Source organism: Pongo abelii, chromosome 20, assembly GCF_028885655.2.
Source record: "Pongo abelii isolate AG06213 chromosome 20, NHGRI_mPonAbe1-v2.0_pri, whole genome shotgun sequence".
In the NCBI taxonomy this organism is placed as follows: domain Eukaryota; kingdom Metazoa; phylum Chordata; class Mammalia; order Primates; family Hominidae; genus Pongo; species Pongo abelii.
The window spans coordinates 21,553,090-21,559,094 of record NC_072005.2 but is presented as its reverse complement, the minus strand read 5'-3'; the positions used below and the strand labels follow the sequence as shown (position 1 = coordinate 21,559,094).

Below are 6,005 nucleotides of genomic sequence, written 5' to 3'. Positions count from 1 at the left end.
ACAACTCAATTTCTGAGAGTTAATACCAAAGATTGACAGAGACAAAACATGAATAACTATAAAAGTATCATTCATAAAGACAGATTTTAAAGTTTTAAAGCATTTGCTAACAAACTGAATCTTGCTCTGTATAAAATAAGTAAACCCGGCTGGGAGTGGTGGCTCACGCCTATAATCCCAGTACTTTGGGAGGCCGAGTTGGGTGGATCATGAGGTCAGGAGTTCAAGACCAGTCTGGCCATATGGTGAAATCCCATCTCTACTAAAAATACAAAAATTAACCGGGCATAGTGGCACGCACCTGTAGTCCCAGCTACTTGGGAGGCTGAGGCAGGAGAATCACTTGAACCCAGGAGGCAGAGGTTGCAGTGAGACAAGATTGCACCACTTCACTCCAGCCTGGATGACAGAGCGAGACTCCATCTCAAAAAAAAAAAAAAAAAAAAAAAAAGTAAAACCATGAATAAGTTTATCTCGAGAGTACAAGATAAGTTAAACTTTGTAAAATTTATATGTGTATATACAATAGGCACAGAAAAAGAGCTTGGTAAAAACCTTTTAGCAAACTAAAAATAAAAGGAAATTTTATTTTCTAAATATGGAAGGTATCTAAAATATACTATAGCAAATGTACATGATAAACCATTGAAAACTTGTCTTTTGATGTCATAAACATTACAAGGATGCTGCTATCAACATTTTTATTAAATATTGCATCTATGGTCGCAGCCAATAGATTAAAATGAGAGCTCAGTATTACAATAATACCGGCAAAGTAGAACAAGTCAATAAGCTAATACCTAAACAATTGGTTCTACCTGGGTAGATTGGATTCCTGCACAGCAACTGATGCAACAATTTTTCACATAGAATGAGAATTTAAAATTTTAGGAGAAAATACAGGATATTATTGTTGTTATAACAGTGAGGTAAAACAGTTTCTTAAACATGGCACAATATATTATAAATTAGACCAAATTTTAAGAACTTTTGATTAAGAACTTACAAAAACATGTTTAAATAAAGATGGTGGAAAGGCAAATCATAACTAGGACAAAAATCTACAAAAACACATATTACAAAAAATTAGTATTTAGACAATATACCTTACAGAATATGAATACACAAAGAAATGAAATACATTAAAAATAGATGGCACATCTTAAAACACAACTGACCAATTAACTTCTGAAAAATGCTAACTTCATTAGTAACTACAGAAATGCTAATTAAAAGTATAAATGATATCCCATTCTGATTCTCCACTTTGCCAAAAAATATTGTATCCAGAATTTATTCTGTCTGGTGGATTCTTGGTCTTGCTGACTTCAAGAATGAAGCTGCAGACCTTCATGGTGAGTGTTACAGCTGTTAAAGATGGTGTGTCTGGAGTTTGTTCCTTCCAATGTGTCCAGAGTTTCTTCCTTCTGGTGGGTTTGTGGTCTAGGTGACTTCAAGAATGAAGCCGTGGACCTTTGTGGTGAGTGTCACAGCTCTTTAAGGTGGTGCAGACCCAAAGAGTGAGCATCAGCAAGATTTACAGTGAGGAGTGAAAGAACAAAGCTTCCACAGCATGGAAGGGGACCCAAGCAGGTTGCTGCTGCTGGCTCTGGGTGGCCAGCTTTTATTCCCTTATTTGGCCCTGCCCACGTCCTGCTGATTGGGCCATTTTACAGAGCACTGATTGGTCCATTTTACAGAGTGCTGATTGGTTCATTTATAATCCTTTAGCTAGACACAGAGTGCTGATTGGTGGGTTTTTACAGAGTGCTGATTGGTGCATTTACAATCCTTTAGCTAGACACAGAGTGCTGATGGGTGCCTTTTTACAGAGTGCTGATTGGTGTGTTTGCAATCCTTTAGCTAGTCACAGAGTGCTGATTGGTGCGTTTTTACAGAGTGCTGATTGGTGCATTTACAATCCTTTAGCTATACAGAAAAGTTCTCCAAGTCCCCATTTGACCCAGGAATTCCAGCTGGCTTCACCCCTGAATATGTCTAGTAATTCCAAGAGTTGGTAAAATATAGAGTAATTGGAATTCACAAATAACCACTGGCTATAGAATTGGTTTAAAAATTGATATATATTCACCCTATGCAGCAGTGAAAATGGACAACCGTAGCTATGCAAAGCAACATGGAAAAATAGAAGGAAACAATTGTAAATAAAAAAGCAAGTCACAGATGAAAAATTGTAGAATTTATCTAGAGCCAAAAAACAGGCAACACTGAAACGTATATTGTTTATAGATAAAATTGCATAAAGTAAATGATAATACAAAATTCAGATACTGGTTACTTTGGGTTAGTAGGGCTTTAGGAAACTTCAGATGTATCCACTTCTCAGGAATGCATGAGGATTTTATGAAGTTATACTGAAAGTTTCATGAGAATAGAGACCAATTCTTTATTTCTTTCCTTCCTTCCTCTCTCTCTCTCTCTTTTTTTTGATGAAGTCTTGCTCTCTCACCCAGGCTGGAGTGCAGTGGCGCGATCTCAGCTCACTGCAATCTCCACCTCCTGAGTTCAAGTGATCCTCCTGCCTCAGCCTCCCAAGTAGCTGGGATTACAGGTCCCCGCCACCATGCCCAGCTAATTTTTGTATTTTTGGTAGAGACAGGGTTTTACCATGTTGGCCAGGCTGGTCTTGAACTCCTGACCTGGTGATCCACCCACCTCAGCTTCCCAAAGTGCTGTGATTACAGGTGTGAGCCACTGTGCCTGGCCATAATTGTACATTTTAAAATAAGTAAAAGTGTAGAATTCGATTGTCAGTAATACAAAGGATAAATGCTAGAGGTGATGGATACCACATTTATCATGTTATTATGTATTGTATTTGTGTATCAAAATATGCCATATATGGCATAAGTATATATACTCATATACCCACAAAAATTAAGAAAAATATTTAATTGATTAAAATAAGAATAAATATTTATCCAACAGGAACTTTGGATACTTTATCTATACTTTAAAGCCACTGGCTTTAACATTTTTAACATGTTAAAAATGTTGAAACACATCAACTTCACGCATAATGTAAAATTTTAAAAATGTGCTGCATTTTATTATATAAAAGTACAATTAGTACAATAATATACTAATAATACACTACTAGTTTTCTCATAATGCAAAAGAATAATACTCTTAACACCTACCTCATACATCACTCAAGAGTATAAGTTAACCACAAAGAACCTCTCCACTTTTTCATCATGCATCTTACGTCCTAATGTCCTTACTTGTCCATAGGAAAGATAAAAAATAATGCCCATCTAATGGAAAAGAATCCCTCATATCTTTGATGCAGCAACAATTGATCACATGCTTTCACAAGTGAATAAGAATGAAGAAACACCGGAAAATGAGTGTTGAATTACATCATTTGCTTTCAAAGTCTGTAATTTTTTCCAGAAATAAAGTATACTTTGAATGTAGTTATTACACTGCAAAAAATCTTTTACCCCTCTTAAAGTTATATACAAATACTTTTTCTATCAACTTTAGTTTTAGATTATTTTCTATACTCAGAATTCTTGACTTAGTATATCTGAAGTGTCAGTTCCTTATATATTTCTATTATAAATTCTGATATTTACATAGCCCTAATTTGGATTAAATATTTTTTCATTTTTACTGCATCTTCAAAAATATTCTTCAGTATAAACTCTGGTGTTTTCTAAGATGTAGTTTTTGAAAAAGTGTTTTTCCACATTTATTACATTTGCAAGACACTTTTCCAATATAAGTGCCCTGATGTTGAACAAAGCTTGAGCAACTGCTTCAGAGTTTTCCTCTAGTACAAAATGTGTACAATAAAATCTGATTCAAGTAAAGGTACTACAACCCTCTATGTTTGTAATGTCCATCTTCAATACAAATACTCTTCTTCACTTTAAAGGCTTATATTTTTCTGAAAGACCTTTTGACAGTAATTGTCTTTATCTTGCTTTTATTAAGTATGAACTCTCTGGTGTTAAGATGTAAGCAGATATTAATGTCTTTTTCACAGTCTGTATTTGTATAATTTTTCTCAAATATAAATGCTTTTCTGTGCAATAAGGTGGTTAAAAGTTTTGCCACATTGTTCTCACTTGTAGGAATTTTTTCCAGTATGAGTTACATTACATGTAATCAAGTAAGGCAGGGAGTGGTGGCTCATGCCTGTAATCCCAGCACTTTGGGAGGCCCGAGGTGGGTGGATCACCTAAGGTCAGGAGTTCGAGACCAGCCTGGCCAAGATGGTCATACCCCATCTCTACTAAAAGTACAAAAATTAGCCAGGTGTGGTGGCAGGTGCCTGTAATCCCAGCTACTTGGGAGGCTGAAGTAGGAGAATCACTTGAACCTGGGAGGCGGAGGTTGCAGTGAGCCGACATCATGCCATTGCACACCAGCCTGGGGGACAAGAGTGAGAGAGACTTCATCTTTTTTTCTTCAAAAAAAGAAGAAAAAAGTCAAGTATGACAACCATTTAAAGACTTTGTCACATTCTTCACATTTCTAGGATTTCTCACCAATATGATTGCTTTTATGGTTAGAAAAGTTTGAGGTGTTGTCAAAAGCATTATCGCATCTTTCTGGTTTGTGTAGTTTCTCTCCAGTATGAATTATCTTATGTGTGTTAAGATCTGAGGACTAGTGGCTGGGCGTGGTGGCTCATGCCTGTAATCCCAGCACTGTGGGAGGCTGAGGCAGGCAGATTACAAGGTCAGGAGTTCAAGACCAGCCTGATCAACATGGAGAAACCCATCTCTAGTAAATATACAAAATTAGACAGGTATGGTGGTGTATGCCTGTAATCCCAGCTACTTGGGAGGCTGAGGCAGGAGAATTGCTTAAACCTGGGAGACAGAAGTTGCAGTGAGCTGAAATCATGCCACTGTATTGCAGCCTTGGAAACAAGAGTGAAACTTCATCTCTAAAAATACTAATAATAACTGAGAACTAGTTAAAGTTTTTGCCATATTTTTCACACTCATAAGGCTAATCTCCAGTATGAATTTTCTTATGTTTGGTAAGAATTGAGGACTGGTTAAAGGCTTTGTCACATTCCTCACATTTGTAGGGTTTCTCTCCTGTATGAATTATTTTGTTCAAAAAGGTTTGTAGGACTGGTTAAAAGCTTTGCCACATTCTTCACAGTTGTGAGGTTTCTCTCCAGTATGAATTATGTTATGTTTAGTGGGAGTTGAGGACTGCATAATGGCTTTACCACATCCTTCACATTTCTAAGATTTTTCTCCAGTATGAGTTATCTTATGTCTAGTAAGGTTTGAGGACTGGTTAAAAGCTTTGCCACATGGGTGGGATTTCCCTCCAGCATTAATTATCTTATGTGTAGTAACGGTTGAGGATTAGTTAAAAGGTTTGCTACATTTTTCACATTTGTAAGGGTTCTCTACAGTATAAATTATCTTATGTGCAGAAAGTTGAGGGGACCATTAAAGGCTTTGCCACATTCCTCACATTTGTAAGTTTTCTCTCCAGTACAAATTATCTTGTTTAGTAACGGATGAGGATTTCTTAAAAGCTTTGCCACGTTCTTCACATTTGTATAATTTCTCTCCTGTAGGATTTTATGTTTAATAAGGTATGAGAATCTATAAAAAGTTTTGAGATATTCTTCATATTTGTAGGGTTTCTGTCCAGCACGAATTACCTTATGTGTCATCAGGGTTGAGAAGTGGTTAAAAGCTTTGTGACATTCTTCACATTTGTAGGATTTCTCTCTGCTATGAATTCTGTTTAGTAAGTGTTGAGGACCAATTAAAGGCTTTGCCACATTCTTCACATTTGTAGAATTTCTGTCCAGAATGAATTATCTTATGTTTAGTAAACTATGAGAATCAATAAAAATCTTTGCCACATTCTTCACATTTGTAGGGTATCTCTCCAGCATGAATTACCTTATGTGTAGTAAGAGTTGAGTACTGGTTAAAAGCTTTACCACATTCTTGACATTTGTAGAGTTTCTTTCCAGTATGAATTATCTTATGTGT

At 36.2% G+C, this 6,005-nt stretch overlaps 1 pseudogene; it reads right to left on the bottom strand.

The window, feature by feature from the left end:
• Positions 1-1,737: 1,737 nt before the first annotated feature.
• LOC134760696 (zinc finger protein 430-like) lies at positions 1,738-5,677 on the bottom strand (annotated as a pseudogene).
• Between the last annotated feature and the right edge of the window lie 328 nt (positions 5,678-6,005).